Source organism: Crocodylus siamensis, chromosome 4 (genome assembly GCF_052110815.1).
Source record: "Crocodylus siamensis isolate JL-2025a chromosome 4, ASM5211081v1, whole genome shotgun sequence".
NCBI classification, from domain to species: Eukaryota; Metazoa; Chordata; order Crocodylia; family Crocodylidae; genus Crocodylus; species Crocodylus siamensis.
The window spans coordinates 126842082-126864128 of record NC_143398.1 but is presented as its reverse complement, the minus strand read 5'-3'; positions in this window follow the sequence as shown (position 1 = coordinate 126864128).

Sequence of the window (22047 nt, the reverse complement as noted above, 5' to 3'; positions counted from 1 at the left end):
AGGCTAGACAAGGATCAATTCTAGCCTTCACTCCAGCTTTGCTTTATGTCCACAAAAGAAAGGGTGTCCCCCCTTACTCTCTGTGCTCTGTCTCAGCCCAAAGCCAGGCACTGGGCATATCTACATGTGACGCTACATTGCCATAGTAACATACTACAACGACATAGTGTCCACAGGCAAAAACCATGCTACAGCTCTGTTACCACAGCGACACACTCCCTCATTATAGTGCATTGCTACAGCAACGTAGGGACTAAAAATAACCATGTGCCACTGGCACAGAGCAGTACAAGCTGTTATTGTGCCATCATTTAATAATCCCTTTTTAGCTCTTCTCTTCCAAAGGAAATACTAAATGACGGCTCAGTAACAATGGTGCCATAGTGGCACATGTCGATACACCCTGTGAATACTAATAAAGACTCTGCAAGTAGCAAGGCCATTGGGCTGCCCTATGAACAATGCAGTGGCCCTGCTGAGGAGCACAGAGCATGGACAACCCTTAGGCATGAGGCTGAAGTTAGTTCCGTATTCCCAGTTCCTGGTTTCTTTTTCAAAGATAATTCTTACACAATTAAATGTTGTTAGTAATGAACTACACAGGCTGAAGAGTTAGTATTTCATCAAAAATGTATATTCTAATATTCTAAAAGCCTAAGTCTGTCTGTCTGTCTGTATGTCTGCAATGCTTTATACGCACTCTGACTGGCTGACAAACAGCCAATCAGAGTGCAAACAAGTGTTCCAACAACAGCTGGCAGTGGTGGAGCACTGCCATGATGATAGGGACACAGGGACAGAGGGTGGGGGAGTTGCTGGCCTCAGAACAACGGCAGCATAGGGCGTTAGGTGGCAGCATTCCATCCTAGCCCCTTCCACCTCTCCACCCCATCATTCTTGATGGGCAGTTGGCTAGTTTACTAATAAAAATGTAAAATAATATCTTGTATCAAGGACATAGCCCTGAAAGGAGACCTGAGATTAGGCTGGGATTACGGAGCAAAATCTCTTTTGGGTCATCCCAAAACACATGTCTACACCACCAGGGGACACTTCTGAGTAAGACTGAGCTGGGCACTGCCCAATCCAAAGCTCAGTTTTGTGTGCTATTCTACCCATTGATGTCCTCTCAGGCCTGTGGGCAATGTATATAGCACTGAATAAAGAATGGTGTTTGGACTGGGATTATGGGTGAAAATTCTTTTCAGGTCACCCCAAAACAAAAGAATCTGCCACCAAGAGAATCTTCTGAAGAAGTCTGGGCAGAGTCCTGCCCGACCTGAAGCTCAGTTTGTGAGTGCCGGGCTGCCAACTCACAGGCCCCTATATCTGAACAAGGAGCTGGGTTTGAGCTGGAATTACAGATGGCAATCCTTTCCAGATCTTCCCAAAACATGTCTCTGGTGCCAGGGGACTCTCCCCAAGAAGCCTGGGCAGAGTTCTGCCTGACCCAAAACTTAGTTTGGGAGTGCCAGGCTGCCAACTCACAGGCCCCCGGACCTGAAAAAAGAGTTGGTTTTGGGCCAGGATTACAGGTGAAAATCCTTTCTGGGTCACCCCAAAGCACATGTTTCTGTGATCAAGGAACTCTCCTGAAGCAGTCTGGGCAAGAGTCCTGCCCAACCTGTAGCTCAGTTTCTGTGTGCCATGCTGCAACTCACAGGACCCCAGGCCTGAATAACAGGTTGAGTTTGGGCTCAGATTACAAGTGAAAAACTTTTTTGGGTCACCCCAGACCATATGTCACTGGCATCGGAGCACTCTCCTGAAGAAGTCTGGGCAGCATCCTGCCCAACCCAATGTTTGGTTTGTGAGTACCAGCCTGACAACTGACAGGCCCCAGGCTTATGTACTTTGTACCTAGCCCTGAATATGGAACTGAATTTGGGCTGGGATTAGCAAGTAAAATCCTGTCCAGGTCACCCCAGAACACACATCACTACCACCTACAGACTCTTGAAGAATTCTGAAAGGTCCCTACCTGACCCAAAGCTCAGTTTTCATGTGGCAGCCTTTCAACTGATGGCCCCCCAGAGCTGTGTACCATTCACATAGCACCGAATTAGATGATTTGGGGCTGGGGTCATGGGTGTATCAACAAAGCACAGGTTGTGCCTGTCACTCAAAGGGGGTCTGAGCAAACAGTAAGCAGCCTGTAGGTGGGAGCAGGCCCAATCAGGTGGTCACATGTTAGGCAGGAGGTGGAGAGGCTGGGAGCCTGGTATAAGGCTAGGCTCCAGAGCAGAGTGGGCACTTGCTACAGGGGGCCAAAGGAGCAACATTACCTATCTGGCTACTGCTCTGAGAACAGTTTGGAGGTAAAGGGCAGGAACTCTGGGGATGGAAGAGGTTCCTGGTCCTGGGGCATGACCTAAAACTACACCCTGCTGGGGAGGATGGTGTGGTAAATCTGCTTGTGGCAGGGCAGCTTCCAAGAAATGCCACACCTGTGTCTCCCTAGTGAAGGGCTAGGGGAGCACATACTGGGTGCCAAAAAACCTCAACCCCCATGGAGGAGGAAGGCTAGGGGAGCACATACTGAGAAAAAAGCACAGGGGCCAGGCCCACTGAATGGAGCCTGAGGTGGGGTCCAGGCCATGAGAAAGGGGCCTGAAACAGGACCCAGGTCCACTGAGTGGGGCCTGAGGCTCACGAAGGAGCCAGGTGTGGAGTGTCCAGAGGTGGGGATTGAGGCCCTGCCATAGGGGAATCAAGAGAATCCAGAGCAGGGCAGAGAGCCTGAGAATGAGTGCAGGGCTAGGAGCCCAGACTTGGTGGGAGTTGAGGCCCCAGTGTGGGGGCATGTGAATTGAGGCCCCAGTGTGGATGGTATGATTGAGGCCCAGGTGAGTCTGAGGATGCCTGAGGCCAAGTTTAGGTTGGGTGAGGCCAATTTTAGGCCAGGTGAGGCTGAGTGAGACCCAGCTAAGGGGTTGGCGGACTTTTTGCACATGGATGCCAGCTACAAGGCATGGGACATGGTTAAGGGGAGGTTTAGAGCTGTGTATGCACCCTTGGCATAAGGACAATTAAATAGGCAGCCTCCCACCTGAAAACAACAGACTGATACATCAAAGGCATAGCAGTTGAGGCAGGTGGACAGAGTGCCCTAGACAAGTGGGTGGGCCAACATCTAGACCTGCCCTGGGACAGCCCACTTGTTATAGGGTTGAAATTCTTTTCAGAGCACCCCAAACCACATGTCTCTGTCACTGGGGGGACTCTGCTGAAGAAATCTGGGCAGGACACCACCTGATTCAAAGCTTGGTTTTTACATACCAGCCTGCCAAACTGGCAGCCCTCACATTTGTGTGATATGTATGTTCTTGTGAATAAGGAGCTGATTTGGGGCTGGGATTATGGGATTTTTGGAGCACCCCAAAGCATTCCTCTCCACTACCCAGAGACTCTCTGGAAGAAGCCTGGGCAGGTCCCTGCTTGACCCACTGCTTGTTTTGTGAGTGCCAGCCTGCCACCTGCCACTCACCCATCAATATCTGCATGCTAGGTACATTGCCCTATATAAGGAATTTATTTTGGGTTAGAGTTATAGGGCAAAACCCCCTTTGGGTCATCACAAGCCACACATCTCTGCCGTTGGGGAACTCTCCCTAAAAAAACTGGGCAGAGTCCTGTCCAACCCAAAACTCAGTTTTTGAATGCCAACCTGACAACTGAAAGCACCCAGGCCTGTGTAATCAATGCATTGCCCTGAATAAGGAGCTGTGTCTTAGATGGGATTATCAGGCAAAATCCTTTCTGAGTCACTCCAAAACATGTCACCACCTTGGCAGACTTTGTGGAAAAGCCCGGACACAGCATTTCCTGACCCAGAGCTTGCTTTTTACGTGCCAACCTGTCAATTGCCAGCCTCCAGACTTGTGTGCTATTTACATTGTTATGAACAAGGAGCTGTTTTATGCTGAGATTACAGGGCAAAACCCACTTTGGATCACCCCAAATACACGTTTATTACAAGGGAAAAAAGGGAGCAAGGAGGCATCCAGGCAAAACCTTAACTATTAACTTTGAACTGCATCTCAGAATTGATCAGAGTCATGGTCAGTGCCAAACCAATCTGGAGAACTACTAACTAGTCCAGTCACATGGGAAGGGAGTCTCATCCAGGACTGCCATCCAGGGACTCTATTACCTGCACCAGTTTGTCGCGCCCCTAATGCCGGTGCACCCTTGACCTGTGAGCCTGGGTCGGCACGACCGGCTTGGCACAAGGAGGGGGATTTATAACCGGGAGGTGGGTGATAATGATGAGCAGGAGTCAGAGGATTTAAACACAGCGTATTTGGTTACACAAAAGGTTTATTTTACTTACGCTACTGATGTGCTGCAGCGTAGGCAGAGGAGTTGATTTATTCAGTTACAGCATGCAGCTATCATGTTACCCAGCATTTACAGGGTGGGTAAGAGAGTTGCTTGTTACAGATTCCGAGCGATTCACATGAGCCGTTGCAGTCTGCAGATTACCAAGAGCTCTTGATAAGAAAGATTATGACAGAGTTAGAGAGATAAACGAGCCGGCAAGACGGAGATATGCCAGAAAGATACGTAGGCAGATAGATAATATTTGTGCACGATCTGTTCTTCTTGAGTGTATACACAGTTCTCTGCCTTGGGCGGAAGTTCTTTCAAAGTTATATTTGCCAAAGGTGACCAATTACTATACGCTAGCCATAAATAATTAATGAGTTGGCACTTGTGCTTTCTTTGTTTGCTCAGGTTTCAGAAAAAAGGGGGGTTATTTTTACTTGGGTGGTACTGGTTTTGTTTGGTCACAGGATGGCGCGCATAGTATATTTAATTTTACAACTTTCCTAAAGTCAGCTTATCTCATTACTATAGGTACTTTATCTTTCGTGCTGGGCTGTCAAGGTCAGTTTCTCTCTCTCGGATGAGAAGCTCAAGTAATTTGAAATGAGGCACAGATAGGGAGATATGCAGCACTGTTAATACAGAGGGATAAATTACAATTACAGAGTTTGTTGTGTTAGCTTCTGACCTTTTGCCATCTGACCTTTTGCCATCGGCACCTGAAATCAAAGACTTTGATCTTTGACACAGTTGAGTAGTAAGTTCTGGATAGGGAGGCACACCCTGGAAGCCCTTTTGCTCAAGCAGCCCATCAGATCTTGCATTATTTGACTTCTTCATTCCTATTAAACCATGTTAAGAATTACACTATAGTTTTTCCTTCTTTTTTCATATTAAATCTGGAACAGACTTCTCAGACAGAAATATAGGCCTTATGAGGAGTTTTTGATAAGCACCAGTCAAGTCTTTTCACTATGATGTGTGAAGTAATTCCAAATGAATAACTTCACACTTTCATCATGTGAACGATGTCTGAAACTCAGTCTGGAACTTCGCCAGCTTGTAAGGCAAATCCCACGGTTTTCTTCATTCTTCTCCTGTAGAAGAAGAAAATCCATGTTTTTCCATGGCAAATGGAAAAACCAGATCCCTGGTGATCTATTCCTAGCAAGCAATGACAATGGTGTGGCCCTTTCCTCAACCCACAAGAGAGTTTGAACCTTAACCCCAGTTGTGATTATAGGCTGGAGAAATGGCAAGAGGAGTCATTTTCTTGCCTGTAGGCTGTCTCATAACCTCCTGGATCTCTACTCATCTTTCCCACACCCTGTCCATAAGAGTGGGCTCCATTGTCCAGAGAACAGAGCCCGAGTACCCATCTTAGCTGGCTTGGAGCATGGAGCTTCCCAGGCACCCAGTAGACTGGGCAAGGCCCCCTCTCTCAGTCCCTTCCTCTAAATTAGAGGGAGGAGGAAGCTCCGAAACACAATTTTCCCTCAAGCCACCTGCTTGTCTGGTTGCCCAGACCAAGCTCCTCTTTCCTGCCTCTGGGCTCCCATGCTTACTGTTAAGCTCTCCAAACAAATGAGAAATCCAAACTTGCCACATTCGTAAAGCCTCCAAATTCCCAGCCCTCTGGCATACCTAGAGACTGGAATAAAGCCAAACTGACCCACTCAAGCCATTTTCTGGGCTTATTTGTTAAAGAGAATCTCACCTGGATGTTTCTCCATAGCCCCCATCTCCCTGCTCCTTACAGGAACTGGGGATCTCAGCTTCTGCCTGTAACTGTCTTATAGTTTTTAGCAAAGACTTTATATTATTTTCTCTTTTTTTTGTGTAACTGCCGCGCGGCACTCTCACATTTATGTAACCTTGAAGTAGACTGTTAATCAAAATGAACGCTTTGTACTTCTCTCCACTGGCATTAAGCTACACATGCGCATTCTGTAAATTTCATTTCTTATCTAAAAGTGTCATTTTTGCAGAAATGAAACTTATGTAGAAAATCTGCCTAGCAATAATTATGTAAAAGAAAATTATCCTATCTGTATACTATAGTTAGTGTCATAGAGGCAGTCCAACAAACATTTATAAAAGAGGCAAAAAGCAGGAAGCAGCAGAGATGACAACTGGAAAACTCTGTGGGCCTGATCACCCCGCAGACCGGTTCTCAGCCTCCCCGCCTGGGCGTATCCCAGCGAAGATAAAGGCCTCAGAAATCCGACAACTGACAACGATTCACTGTGTTACAGTATTGCTTTGTGTTTCCCAATTATGAGCCGTTGACCAGTTCTGGGACTTAAGGAGCCGGCAGCCGCACCTAGCTTTGGACTTGTTCCACTGTTGGAACGCAAGGGCTGGCTCTGGAACCTCGTGAACCAACGGACACCCTATAGACTATCCCATTCATGAGCTGTTGACCAGTTCTGGGACTACGGAGTCGGCAGCTGCTGGCTCTGGAACCCCGTGAACCAACAGACCCCTTTAGTATCCAGCATACTGTAACTGAAGAAACGTCGGAGACTCCGCTTCTCGACTGCCTCTCATCGTAGCTTAGACAGCATACCTACGCTCGCTATACTTGTATTTACTGCAACTTCGTTCCAACTGGCCTCCCCTCTTACTTGTAAGAGGGTGAGGCCAGGTGAGTGAATAAATCTTTTTATTTTACTCTATATCTACTCCGTAATAACTTTTATAACTAACATTCCATATCAATGAGCCGTTGACCAGTTCTGGGACTTAAGGAGTCGGCAGCCGCACCTAGCTTTGGACTTGTTCCACTGTTGGAACGCAAGGGCTGGCTCTGGAACCTCGTGAACCAACGGACACCCGATAGATTAAGAGACACTAACTACTTACTCTAAGTCGTCTACTTGTGCCAACTCGGCGAACCTCGAGGGCGGCTAAGAGCTACCTCAATCCCGCCCCACAAGCCGCGCGCTCGCACAACTCCGCAAAGCCCGCGGCTCCCCTAAGCGGTGCCGGAGCCGCTAGCCCGGCATTTCGCCACACTGCCCAGATGACATCAGAGCCAAGGTCATGGAAGACCTTGATCAGTGCTGCAGTCATCTATCCCCTGAAAGTCAACCTGGAGGCAGAAGGAAAAGCAATGGAAGATGTCTAGATCCAGCAAAGCAGGGCATGTGCCAAGGCAGCCACAGCTAATTACAGTGGTCAGGAAAGGGTCTAGTCCTTGCCCTTCCCCCAACCCAAATAAGTGAGCCCCTAAACCTCTTCAAACTCCTTGTCTGCTTCTCCATATAGAGCTCCTTCTCCTGCCTCCCAGGCCCCTGTTGATGTTCTTCTCCCTTCCCCTGCTGCTGTTTCTGACCCGCATCAACACCCTGCCACCATGGAAATCCCCTGCTGACTTTTTAAGTCTAACCATCCCCACCCCAAGGCAGACATGGGTTTCTCAAACCCAAATGGCAGGAGCCTCACAACCCCCAGTTTCCTGCTGTGTGCAGAAACACAAAACTTCTATGCTTTTTTTCTCCTTGCTCACCTGAAAGAACTCATGCCTGGACAGGAAAAAATCAGAAAGACAGGAGCTTTTATTACAATTCAGGAACCTTCCCCCTTCTCCTACGCCCACAAACTTCTCTAGCCAGCAACTTTTTGCCAGGAAAGACGTCATTTCAAAATCTCCAGTGTCTGGGAAAAAACTCCATTGTTTAAAGTAGAAATGTAGTAATAGAAAAGTATATATGGTTCTAATATTCTAAATATAAGAATAAAGATAGATATTATTAAGAAAGTTGTGAACTGATTGCAGCAAAGCAAAAATGCTCTTTTTTAGTATCAATTGAAAAGCAAGCAGCAGGAATCACTGCACAAGTCAGAGACCATCAGAAACAAGTGTATGTTTTCAAAGGTGATCCAGATAATCAGAAACAAGTGTGTGTTTTCAAAGGTAATTCAGATAGTCAGAAAAAAGTGTATGTTTTCAAATGTGATTCAAACAGTTCATAAATCCCCAGAACTCATTTGGTGCCGGTGTTGGCTTACTAATAATAGGGGGAAAAGACATCCTGACTATTTTTCACCATAGCACACTGGTATATTACAATACATGTTTAAATTTGTTTCATAACATTGGCCAGGGTTTCTCCACAATTGAGCTGGGTACCAGTCATCTGTGAATATGCACCCTTAGTGTACCATATTGTGACTCAAAACAGAGACTGGTACGCTGTTCTCGTAAGTTGATGTTTAAGCAGATGGTCCAACATGATGTTGTAAGTGCAATTGAACCACATCTTCCTTGTGGGCTTTTCCACCACAAAATCTGGTTTGGAAGGACCAGGTGCTATTTATGAGCATTTTAATTGGTTGTCCAGCTCCTGGGGTCTTCTGTGAAGGAGCTTGACCAAACCAGTCCTTTTATTTTCTTCTCTTCCCCTTGGTGACAGAAACCCTGCCCACTCTGGTCCCCTCCAACCAATCAGCTTGGGAAATGGCTGTCCTAGACAGTTATCTTAGTAGTAGTAATAGCTAAATTATTTTGGTTCAAAGTTCACTGAGTGAACATGGTGAAAAGTTCAACTTTATTTTGAATGTCAGTGAGTTTCAAAACCAAAGTAGCCCAAGCCATGCACAGGAGTCAGCAGCTGCTATGGATGCAGTAGAAGGAAGAGCACAGAGGACCTCCATAAATTATTTGGGTTAGGGGGAAGGGCAAGGACTGGACCTTTTCCTGACCAGTGTTATTAGCCCTGGCCCCCTACGCAGCAGTGTACATGCCCTGCTTTGCTGGATGGAGCCATCTTCCCTTGACTTTTCCTTCTGCCTCTGGGTTGGCCTTAAGAGCACAGGTGACTCCAGCACAGATCAAGGGCTTTCATGACAAATAATTTGCCCATGGTAGTGGGTGAGAAAGGCCACTTGTGCACCTTGGCTTAGATGTCATCTGGGCAGCAGTTCAAAGCCCCAATTCCTGCATGGAGCAGGAGACTGAGAGCTGTGAAGAGACATCCGGGTGAGATTCTCTGCAAGAAATAAGCCCAAAAAATGACTGGAGTGGATAAGTGTGGCTTGACTGCAGGTATGCCAGAGAGCAGGGGGTTTGGAGATTTTACGAATGTGGCAAGATTGGCTTTCTCATCTGTATGGAGGGCTTAACAGTGAGCATGGGAGCCCAGATGCAGGAGAGGGGAGCTAGGTCTGAGCAAACAGACAAGCAGGTGGCCTGAGGGAAAAATCTGTTTTGGGACTTCCTCCTCTCCTTAGTTTAGGGAGGGACCGAAAGAGCGGTTCTTTTCCAGTCGGCTACATACCTGGAAGGTGCCTGGAGAGCTCCATGCTCCAAGCCAGCCAGGATGGGTACTCAGGCTCTGTTCTGCTGGAGCCCACTCTCACAGAAAGGAAGGAGGAAAGATGTATGGAGAGCACAGGAGGTTATGAGCCAGCATACAGGCAAGAAAAGTGACTCTTCCTGCCATTTCCCTGGGATATTGTTGTTACTGGGGTTGAAGTTCAAGTTCTCCTGTGGGTTGAGGAAATGGACACACTTGTCATCTCTAGTGAGGAATCTGGGTTTTCCATTTGCCGTGGAAAAATGTGGATTTTTCTCCTTTAAAGAAGAAGAATGGTGGGTGGGAAGGCAGATCAGGATGGCGAAATCTTTGCTGCTGCTGCTGAAACCCCCTTACCAGCCATGCTGCCATCAGTGAGCACAGTAATGGACCCGAGGGGGGTGGGGGGCAGGACACATGCTGCCCTGATATCCTCCTGTCACCATCTGCTCACATGTCAGGCCATGGCTCTACCCCGAATGGGATGTGGGGGAAGGAAGAAGAGGCAACCTGAGGGAAGCTTTGACAGAGGCAAGGCGATGTTTGCAGGACTGAGTCGCGGCCCAGCATGTGACTGGCTGGTGGCAGGAGGATGTGGGGACAGTGAGGCCCCCCACCCACAATCTGTTACTCCTACTGCTGCTGGCAGCGTGGCTGGTGTGGGGGCTCTGGCTGCAATAAGGGCAGCACAAAGTCTCACTGCCTTGCTCTACCCTCCCACATCAAGTCTCACCTGCTGGGCCACAGAGGCCTCTGTGGGGAGGGCAGCAGGGCAGGGAACCCCCAGCCCTGCAGTGGACAGCGTGCATCCTCTCCCTACCCTCACATCCTCACAGGCTCTTCTCCGTTCTGATGTGCTGCCTGCAGGTGCGGTGGGAGGGTGTGAGGAAGTCTTTGATATGAGGCATAGTTGCAATCTGTGGCAGTCGCTCACAGTTAGGCAGGCACATGCATGCTTTCCCACTCAGTTTGGCAGATTTTTTCTGTTCCCACAGTCCCTGCTCTCTCTGAGCATTTTTCCTTGCCCCTCCTGTAGCAGCATCTAGACACCATGCTCCCTGCAGTGCCCACTCCACCAAAGTCACACCCCTGTCGCTCCAAACTGGCCTGCTAAGCTCTATGTCACTTCATCTCTTGCCCAGACTTGGGTTTCACCATTTCTTCTGGTGTTGTTCTCCGCTAGGCATTTTGCCTTCAGATGGTGGCAGGCTGTCACGCAAGAGTTACACAGCTTGCCTGGATGCTGGCTCATAACCTCTTGTCATAACCACCCGTCTTTTGCCCTCCCTTGTGCAAAGCAGTACAGATTGGCAAGTTAGAACCTTCCCCCTCCTGCTTCCTGTGAGTGAATTTTGGGCCAGGGCTACATAAACACCTTCAGCAACACTTTGCTCTTTTCATTTGGAGACTGGTACCACCCCTTTTTCAGCCTTTTACCCCAGGTCTGGAGTGCAGTAAAGTGAAAGGATTTGCCCCTCCTTCATAGTGTCAAATAACTCCCCAAAAGGTTGATTCTGGGAAAGGATTTCCTCCAACACCTTGCACCTCTCATTTTTCCTTAGGATTCCCTGTGCCCTCAGTGAGCACAATACGTCCTCCAAATCCAGTTACTCTGGGTGTGGAGAGTGGCCATGGACTTTGGCAGGCAGGGCATGATCAGCAGCCACACAACAGAGGAGCCCTCTTTCTGCCTCCCTGCCCCTGCATATATTGGAGGTCTAAAAGAAGCCATCAACCCTATGTTCCTGTGGACATAGCAGACAGAGACCCCCTTGCCCCTGCCTCTAAGCTTACAATGATTCCCAAGGAGCACAAAAGCAGCTGCATTCCTAAACACAAGAACCACCACACCTCTGGCATGTAGAACATCTGCTCCAAGATTTCCAAGTCTGTCTCTTGCGGTGGACGCCAAAACTGTCTTTCATTCACCATCTCCCACCTGTAGCATGGGATTAAAAAAATGTTTTTTCTGCTTCTTGTTCTTTCTTGCTGGGCAGAAAAAATATCTACAGCAGAATAGTCTATGTTCACTTAAGGTTACAGACCTGGCTGACTGCTCTTCCCAGCAGATATCTGGAAGGTTCAGGTCACCCATGATGACCACGTCCTTTGACCTAACTACCTCCGTGAGCTGACTTAAGAATTCCTGGTCTAGCTCTTCCCCTTGGCTGGGTGGCCTGTAGTAGACCCCCACCATTAAATCTCTTTCCCTTTGACTGCCTTGTATTCTAACCCAGAGCACTTCAGAGTGCCCCTCCTCTGATTCTTTGCTAATTGACAAGGATTTGTGTTCCTCCTTAATGTAGAGCGCCACGCCCCCACCTTTCCTCCCTGTCCTAGCCCTCCTGTACAACCTAGATTTCCTAACCTCTGTTTTTGAATCACCGCCCACCTTGCTATTCACATCATTGGAGAGTTGTCATAGGATCCTTTTGACAGTGTGATCCCCTTGGGAGGGTGAAAAACTGATACGAAAAAGTCATTTAGGAGATTGGCCTTTTCTTGGATGTTGGAGGTCAGCTGCCCCGTTTAATCCCACGGGGGCCCAATACTATCTTTGCTCTTTTTTTGACTTCCCACATAGAAGGAAGACGGACATTTTGTTGTCCTTGATCCCTGAAGCTAGCCTGAGTTCGGTTTGTGCCTTGACTTTTCTGGACCGCCTTGACTTTTCTGGACTTTTCTGCGGATGAGTGCTGAGTCCTCTTTGGTGATGCTTCCCATTTTCCAACTGGAGTAGGCTTCTCTTTTGAGTTTAATGAGGTTCAATAGTTCCTTGTTTAGCCAAGGGAGCTTCCTTACCCATTGATTCCATTTCTTGTGAGATGGAATGGCCCCTGTGCCTCAAGGATTATGTTCTTGAGAGATGACTATTCCTCATGTACTTCCTTATCTAGGGAGGTATGACCTGACCTATGAAATCTCCTGAGTATGCAAAAGTCAGCCTTGTGAAAGTTAAGGATTTTTGTTTTACCGAGGGATTTGCCTGGTCTTCGGTGAACTGAGAAGGTGACCAAATCACAATCACTGTCACCAAGTTTCCCCTCGATCCTCAGATTGCTCACTAGGTCCTCCCCTTTGGCCAGGACCAGAACATTCAATGCCTCTCCCCTAGTCAGCTCATAGACTTCTTGTGTAAGGTAGAGGTCATCAGTGCAAACAAGAAAGCTGAGTGACCTGTCTGATTTGGGCGTGTGCTCATCCCAAGAGATGTCAGGGAATTTGAAGTCCCTCATGACGATCATGTATTGAGAGTAAGCAGCCTCAACCAGTTCCCTGTTGAATTCCCGATCAAGTTCTGCCTCTTGGTGGGGAGGTCTATAGTAGACTCCTATAGGTATGTTGCTTTCCTCATGTTCTCCCTGTATTTTGACCCAAAGGGTCTCAAGACACCCTTCCTGGTTAGAAAACTCCATTTGCAGGAAAGTGAACTGATCCTTGATGTAGAGAGCAATGCCCCCACCCCTCTTCCCAAGATGGTCTCTCCTGTACAAGGTATAACCCTCCAAAGCAACAGACCAATCATAGGTAGAGTCCCACCAGGTCTCCTTTATCCCTACAAGGTCATAGTCATTTTCATATAAGAGAAGGGCCTCTTGCTTGTTTCCCAAGCTTCTGGCATTTGTGTATAGGCAGTTGAGTCTGCCATGAGTAGCCCCATGCTTCCCTATTGGGTGAGGCAGGACCTTTCCTTGTGCTGTCATCAGAGCAGATTCCCTTGGGCTGCCCAAGTTATTGGTAACATGCCTGACATGACCTGGGCTAGAACCGTTAATAGACCGCCCATTCCCCACTGGTCTTAGTTTAAAGCCCTGTCAAGAAGGTCAGCTATTCGGGCTGAGAAGAGCTTCTTCCCCTTCCAGGTGAGGTGGAGGCCATCCCGTCCCAACAGTCCACTATCTCTGAAGTGCACACTGGGGTCAAAGAAGCCAAACCCCTTGTGATGGCACCATTGTTGAAGTCTTCTATTCACCTCACCAATACAGGCTTGCATCCATAGATGCTTCTCGAGCAAATCCCGGGACGTCATTCTCCCCTTGTACTCGGCCTTGGTGAGGCCGCAGCTGGAGTACTGCGTCCAGTTTTGGGCTCCGCGATTCAAAAAGGATGTGGAGAAGCTTGAGAGAGTCCAGAGGAGAGCCACGCGCATGATCAGAGGTCAGGAAAACAGATCTTACGATGACAGGCTGAGAGCCATGGGACTCTTTAGCCTGGAAAAGCGCAGGCTCAGGGGTGATCTGATGGCCACCTATAAGTTTATCAGGGGTGACCACCAGGATCTGGGGGAACGTTTGTTCACCAGAGCGCCCCAAGGGATGACGAGGTCGAACGGTCACAAACTCCTGCAAGACCATTTCAGGCTGGACATAAGGAAGAATTTCTTTACTGTCCGAGCCCCCAAGGTCTGGAACAGTCTGCCAGCAGAGGTGGTCCAAGCACCTACATTGAACACCTTCAAGAGTAAATTGGATGCTTATCTTGCTGGGATCCTATGACCCCAGCTGACTTCCTGCCCTTTGGGCAGGGGGCTGGACTCGATGATCTCCCAAGGTCCCTTCCAGCCCTAATGTCTATGAAATCTATGAAATCCTGTAATACTGGAAAACAGGATGAGTAGCAAGCAAGCTGAAACTCCCTAAAAACTGTTATCTGTGGAATGCAAGGGCACTGCTCAGAGAGAGAAGGGAGGAGGGAAATGGGGGGGCCGCTAGTGGAAAACTGCTGCAGAAAATGAGCAGGATATAAATATACACTGTTGCAGGGCTAGGCGCGCAGGATTTGAGACCATACAGTCTCCCTGCGCCTTTTACTTGAGCTCAAATAAACTCTGTCTACTTCTCCCCCCAGTGTGTTTATTGGTGCGATGCACACCGGGCAACAAACCCAATTGTTGCCTCCCTCGGGCACCTTGTGCCAGCAACAGTTTTTGGCGCCCAACGTGGGGCTTGAGGCTAACATTTCGCCTTGCCCAGATCCCTCCTGGGGTGGACGACTTGCGGCAATGACCGACGCCCAGCGCGCACCGGTGGTTTCATCGGGGGCCTCGGCGGAGACGTGGTTTGATCGACCCCAGAGGGCACAACGGTGCAATGCGCTCAAATAGTGGAGAAGCAATCTTGGGCGACAGTGTGGAACCGGTCCCTCGGACAAGGTAGGATAAGCTCAGCAGTCTGAGCATTGCCCGTTAAGACCTGGGGATGCCCAGTGTCTCCCTGTTAGGGCCTGGGGATGCCTAGTGTCTCCCTGGAGTATGGGGCAGGGACAGAGTATGGTTGGCAGGGCACGGTGTACACCCTTAGAATGCATTCTGACTAATTGGAAACTGTTTGAGTCAGATTTAATGACTAAAAATAATCTTAAAAGGTTCTGTACAGTGGAATGGCCTCAATATCAACTGGAGGATCAGGAAAGGTGGCCTCCGGAAGGGTCAATTAACTATAACACAATCCTCCAATTACTCCTGTTTTGTCAGCGGACGGGTAAGTGGAATGAACATTTGTATGCGCAATTCTTTATGGCTTTACAAAATAAGACAGATATTTTGCAGAAGTTTAATTTGACTCCGACAGGATCGGTAGTTGTCAGTGTTGAGTCTCAGCATTCCCCCACAACCACTGTAATGCCAGAGTCGGCATCCCCTTCGGCTTTAACACCTCCACCATATAAAGATCAGATGCCCCCAGTTCCAGAGATTCCTCCCTCAGTGGGATTTTATCCTTTACTTACTGAAACTGTAATAGCCCGGCCTGGGGCAGATGGGCGTGCAGCCCAGACCATGCAAGTGTACACCCATGTACCTTTTAATCCGGTGGACCTGGTGGCTTTTAAGGCACAGGCTGGAGAATTTTCAACTAACCCGAGTAAGTTTATCTCTGTCTTTGAGGGATGTTTAGCTAGTCACAAGCCTGATTGGGACGACTGTAATATCCTTATGCGAACCTTATTATCTGAAGTAGAGCGGAATCAAGTTATTTCCAAAGCAAGGGAGGAAGCACAGTGGAGGCATGAAAGGGATCCCGTCAATGTTCCTGGTCCGGCAGATGTGGTTCCCCTAGCAGACCCTAGATGGGACCCTAACAACCCTGTGGATCATACCCATCTTACCTCTTACAAAGAACTGCTTATGCATGGGCTCAGGCACTCGGCTGTCTGACATAATAATTGGGCAAAGCCATACGAAAGAGTACAGGAGCCGAAGAAAAGTCCAGTTGCATTCCTACAGCGCATCCAGGATGCCATTCGGCAAAATACCAATGCAGACCCTGATGACCAGGCGACGGAGGCGATTATAAAGGGTATTTTTACCAGCCCCTGATATAAAGTGGAAATTACAAAAAAAGGGAAGACTTAATGGGTATGTCTGTAGCACAAATCCCGGAGACTGCAAACAGGGCATATACCCTCAGAAAGGAAGAAGAGGAAAAGAGACAAGTTAGAATGCTAGTAGCAGCAGTACAGGCTGGAGTCAGAGAAAGGCCACAAGAAGGTGGGAGAAGCAGAGGTATAAGGGGTCATGGGCGCGGGCACCCTGGCCCACAAGAAAGACGCCTGGGACAGAACCAGTGTGCCTTATGCCAGCAAGAGGGACACTGGAAGAATGAATGCCCAGAGAAAGGGAGAGACTGTACTCCTGTAATGGCAGCGGAAGGACAGGAGTAGGGGTGTCAGGGGAAATGGACCACCCCACTCCCAGAACCCCGAGTAAAAATGCGGGTGGGGAATTCAGAAATTGATTTGTTGGTAGACTCCGGGGCAGCACGGACCGCTGTAAATCAACCTCTTCAACTTCCCGTAGCAGACTCTCTCACCGTGGTAAGTGCCACGGGAAAAAAGACTCAGTGCCCAGTGTACGCTCCTGCAGAATGTGCTCTGGGAGACCGGGCTCTCTCTCACAAATTGGTCTACTTTCCAGATTGCCCAACACCCCTGCTAGGACGAGACCTGCTTTGTCGATTAGGTGCATCACTGCATTTTACCCAGGATGAAATAACCCTCACATTTCCCCCTGAAAATGCATGGATAATGACCCTCGCGATTGAACCCTTGGCTATGAACGCCCCCCCCCGGAGTGGAACCAGTGGGAAGACCAGGTATACCCTTTGGTGTGGGCAAGGAGGGTCCCCGGAAAGGCTACACATCAAACCCCCATTAATATCCAACTACTGCTGGGAAAAGGTCTGGTACGAATCAAGCAGTACCCAATCAAAAAGGAAGCCAGAGAGGGACTGCAGGAGACTATAGACCGTTTCCTAAAGTACGGCATACTGCGAGAGTGTCAGTCAGCCTGGAACACTCCTATCTTGCCTGTACTAAAGCCCGATGGCACATATCGACTGGTGCAGGACCTAAGGGCGGTTAACGAACGGGTTAAAACTATTCATCCTCTCATCCCAAACCCGTATACCTTGCTGGCCTCCATAGGGGGGCAGTATACTCATTTCTCAGTTCTTCAGTTGAAAGATGCTTTCTTTACGATTCCAGTTGACGCCCCCTGTCAGGAGATATTCTCTTTTGAATGGGAGGACAGAAAAAGGGTTAAGAAACAACTTTGTTGGACAGTATTAGCCCAGGGATTTAAGAACTCTCCCACCCTTTTCGGCCAGTCTTTAGCTAAAGACTTGGAGGAGTGGAATAATGAGCGTGAAGTCCTCTTGTTACAATATGTGGATGATTTATTAATTGCTGCTGTAGATTTAATCTCTTGCCTTAATGCCACTGTAAGCCTCCTGAACTTTATTGGACTTCGAGGATATCAGGTGGCTCGAAATAAAGCTCAAATTACTCTCCCCGAAGTACGATACCTGGGATTTCACATAAGACAGGGGGAGCGCCAGCTTTCAAGTGAACGAAAGGAGGCTATAGGTCAGGTTCCCACCCCAAGCAACCGTAAGTGGCTCAGGGCATTTCTCGGCATGGCAGGTTTTTGCAGAATATGGATCCCTGAATTTGGACTATGGGCAAAACCACTATATGACTGCGTAAAAGGGGCACACCATGACCCCTTTTATTGGACTCCAGAAGCCAACAAGGCATTTAAAATACTAAAAAGGAAACTAATGGAAGCCCCCGCTCTGGGTTTACCGGACCTTTCTAAACCTTTCCAATTGTATGTGCATGAACGAAAAGGGATGGCTCTGGGAGTGCTTACTCAATTGTTGGGGGCGTGGAAACGTCCCGTTGCTTATTTCTCCAAACAGCTTGATCCAGTTGCCAAGGGATGGCCAGCGGGTTTACGAGCAGTTGCGGCAACTGCCCTAGTACTTGAGGAAGCTGAAAAGTTAACGCTGGGAGGAGTCATGCAGGTGTATACCCCTCATATGGTCCAGGCTCTGCTAGACGTGAAGGGGAGTCTCTGGCTCACCCAGGCTCGAGTGGCTCGGTACCAAGCTAAGCTGTTGGAGAACCCTAAAGTGACTCTGCAAACCTGCCCCTCCCTCAACCCGGCTACTCTCTTACCTGAAACAGAAAAACAAGAGCATGATTGTTTAGACATCATAGATGCACAGTACTGCAGCCGTCCAGACCTACAGACCTACAGGATCAGCCACTTCTGAATGCTGATTGTGAGTGGTACACTAATGGCAGTAGCATTGTTGTAGAAGGGCAAAGGAAGGCAGGTTATGCTGTTGTGACCCTCTATGATGTTGTTGAGGCCAAGGGTTTGCCCGCCGGAACATCTGCTCAACTTGCTGAACTGGTAGCCCTGACCCGGGCGCTAGAACTGTCAAAAGGGAAACGGGTCAACATCTATACCGACTCTAGGTATGCTTTTGGAGTACTTCATGCCCATGCTGGCCTATGGAAACAAAGGGGACTGCTGACAGCCCAAGGCTCCCCAGTGAAGTACAGACCCCAAATTCTCTGACTCCTGGAAGCTGTTCAACTTCCCTCGGCAGTGGCAGTAATGCACTGTAAGGCGCATCAGAAAGAGGATCAAAATGTAGCCAGGGGTAACGCCTAGGCAGACAGAGAAGCTAAAAATGCTGCCACACTGAGAATGCCGAGACCTGCTGACACCCATATGCATGCCCTCATTCCATCAGTGGGGGAGCTCCCGGATCCCCAGTACTCGTATGAAGAAAAAGAACTAGCCAATAAACTTGGTCTCCAAGAAAAGGAGGGATGGCTCTGCTCCACTGATGGAAAGATCCTCCTACCAAAGAGCCTGACCCGGCCAGTGCTGCAATGGCTACATCAAACTACTCACGCCGGAAGAAAAGCTCTCACTCAGTTAATGAACAAATATTTTCTAACCTCTGAACTTCGACCTCTGGCCTCCCAGATACAGGCCACCTGTTCGATTTGTCAAAAGAATAACCCTCGACCCGGTCTCTCAGTACCTCCAGCCACTTTCCCCCGAACTCAACGATTCAAGTATCTCCTCGTTATAGTACATCGATTCAGCGGATGGCCTGAAGCCTTTCCGTGTCGCAATTGTACAGCCAAAACTGTAGCTCTAAAATTCGTCCAGGAGATTATTCTCCGCTTCAGACTTCCCCAGTGGATGGAATCTGACAATGGAACACTTTTCACTTCAAAGATCATCCAAAACATCTCAGATGCCTTGCAGATCCCCTGGAAACTCCATACTCCATGGTGACCACAGGCTAGTGATGTAGTAGAACGTACAAATCAGACCCTCAAGCGTCATCTATCAAAGATCTTCCAGGAGGCTTCTCTGCGATGGCCCAATGCTTTGCCCCTTGCTCTGCTTCACATCCGTGCCCTCCCCAAGGGAAGATTAGGGCTTAGCCCCTATGTTTATGTTTGGAAGGGCATGGCCTATGAATGGGATGCCGGTTCTAGCAGGGGAGTGGGAAATAGGATGTAATATTTTGTCACGGGATATGTGCTGTCTGTCTGCTGCTCTTTCTTCTCTCCATAGGTACACTAAAGATTTGCAGCCTTTTCTGCTGGATGCTCCAATCCACTCGTTACAGCCGGGGGATTCTGTGCTCGTTCGTACCTGGAAGGATGAGCCCCTCCAAGAGAAGTGGAAAGGACCTCACACTGTCCTACTAGTTTCCCGCACAGTGGCAAAGGTCGACGGACACAAGAACTGGATTCATCACTCTTGTCTGAAACTGGTGCCTACTCCACCCACGGAACAGTGAACCGTCCAGCCCACCAACGACCTTGGACTAAAGTTGCTGTTTAAAAGGGGAAAAGTTTAGAATTAACAGTATGAATTCTAGTTTAAGTTTCAAAACTACTGTAACATTTTTCTTTTTACTGTAGGCTTTCTTTTCCTGTTATCTTTTACTACATTCTCCTTACATGCAGGGTGGGGAAGGGACCCAGCAGACCTCATTACAAACATCTACGAAGCACTGAAGGTTACTTTTGCCTGTGAATTTAACCTATCTAACTGTTGGATATGTTCCCAAATCCCTTATCATGCTGCAGGACTCCCATGGCGAGCCATTCCTAGTAACATGAACCCACTGTTTTCGATTCTCTCTGGAGCTGGTTGCCCAACCTCGGAGGCCTAGGAACGGGCATCCTTCACTTCCTGGTCACCAGTGTTGTGCTGTGTTTAATTACCCTCCTCTTATTTGCGTGCTGTAATGCCCTCCTATGCAAAGTCTGTGTATCTCCCTCCCCGAGCGCTTCACTATACCCCTGCATTGAAGATCCCAGTTCCCAAACACTTAATCACCTTTTATCTGCAGAATATGAGAAAACTCAGCCAAAACTTTGTTGAGTATTCTCAAAGGGGGGAGTTGTTGGTGTCACTGGGCATAACCCTAGGTAACTCAGAGGGATGGAAGACCACGAGTGTCGATGAAACCCCTCTGCTCTAGGCCCAGGCAAACCAGGCCCCCCCACCGAACCTTTGTAACCCTTTCTTTGAATGTTTGTAACCTCCTGTAATACTGGAAAAGAGGATGAGTAGCAAGCAAGCTGAAACTCCCTAAAAACTGTTATCTGTGGAATGCAAGGGCACCGCTCAGAGAGAGAAGGGAGGAGGGAAAGGGGCGGGGGGGCCAGCTAGTGGAAAACTACTGCAGAAAATGAGCAGGATATAAATATACACTGTTGCAGGGCTAGGTGCGTGGGATTTGAGACCATACAGTCTCCCTGCGCCTTTTACTTGAGCTCAAATAAACTCTGTCTACTTCTCCCCCCAGTGTGTTTATTGGCGCAACGCACACCGGGCAACGAACCCAATTGTTGCCTCCCTCGGGCATCTTGTGCCGGCAACACTGTGGCCCTGCCCATGCCATTGCCCCTCACTCCCAGGCCATATTCCCCAACCCCATCCAGCCATGTTGGTGTCCCACATTCCTGACCTGCCCTGCTCCTACAACCCTGCTGGAGCCTGGCTGCCATGCACAGCAGTCAGCAGCTTTTACGGGTGAAGTGGAGTGTGGGGGCACATGCTCCTGGCATGCATGGCGTGCTGTGCAGTGGCACAGCAGAGCAGAGAGGAGCCAGTGAGGAGGTGGGGTGGGGAGAGTGTACAGGCTGCACACTGCAGTGCTCGGAGCTCCCTGCCCTGCTGCCCTCCCCACAGGGGCCTTCATGGCCCAGTAGACCCGGCGTGGGAGGGTGGAGCAAGGCTGTGAGACTTTTTGCTGCCCTTACTGCTGCCGGAGCCCCCACACCAGCCATGCTGCCAGCAGCGGTAGGAGTAACAAACTGTGGGTGGGGGGCCTCACTGGCCTCCCATCCTCCTGCCACCAGCCAGTCACATGTTGGGCTGCAACTCAGCCCTCCCAACAAGGCCTTGCTTCTGCCAAAGTTCGCCTCAGGCTGCTTCTTCCCCATGCCCACTGTGTGTGCAAAAATCTTATTTCGGCAAGTGATTAGCAGGCAGGGTTAATTTTGAGGATACTGTCTGAGGAACTCTTTTCTCATTTACTGTTCTGCTTCAATATGTTGTCTGTTTTAATGACACATCTTGTTCTTCCTGTAAGCTAAGACCCTGAGTCTTTTTCAGCTTAGCAGCATAGAAATCAAATAAATTAATAACTAAAGGTGGGCCTCAGTTCAGTAAAAGGTCCTCTTTTATTATGCTGTTGCAAACGAGGCCTACATGTGAATGCAAGACCAGCTGCCATAGTTCAGGTGGAGGTATTCTTTTTTATTTTAAATTTCAATACCTTGAAGTATAATATACCAGAGGACAACACGTCCCTAATCAAATGTGAAAAGATTTTCAACTGGGCTAAAATCTGGTTTCAAGCATTTGGACCTATTTCTTATACAGGCATGATAGAAATCATAAAAACAGAAACAATTAATATAAAAGTCAATGAGAAAATTGTGACCTAAAAATGATCACTATGTAATTTAGCTACATGCCAACTTTATGGAAATGGGGGACTCCTCCCTAGATTGCTCCTGCGGCTGTTATCTGAGGGCAAGCAAGACTCACGGGCATCTGAACTCCAAGCCTCTGTGCTTGGGCCTG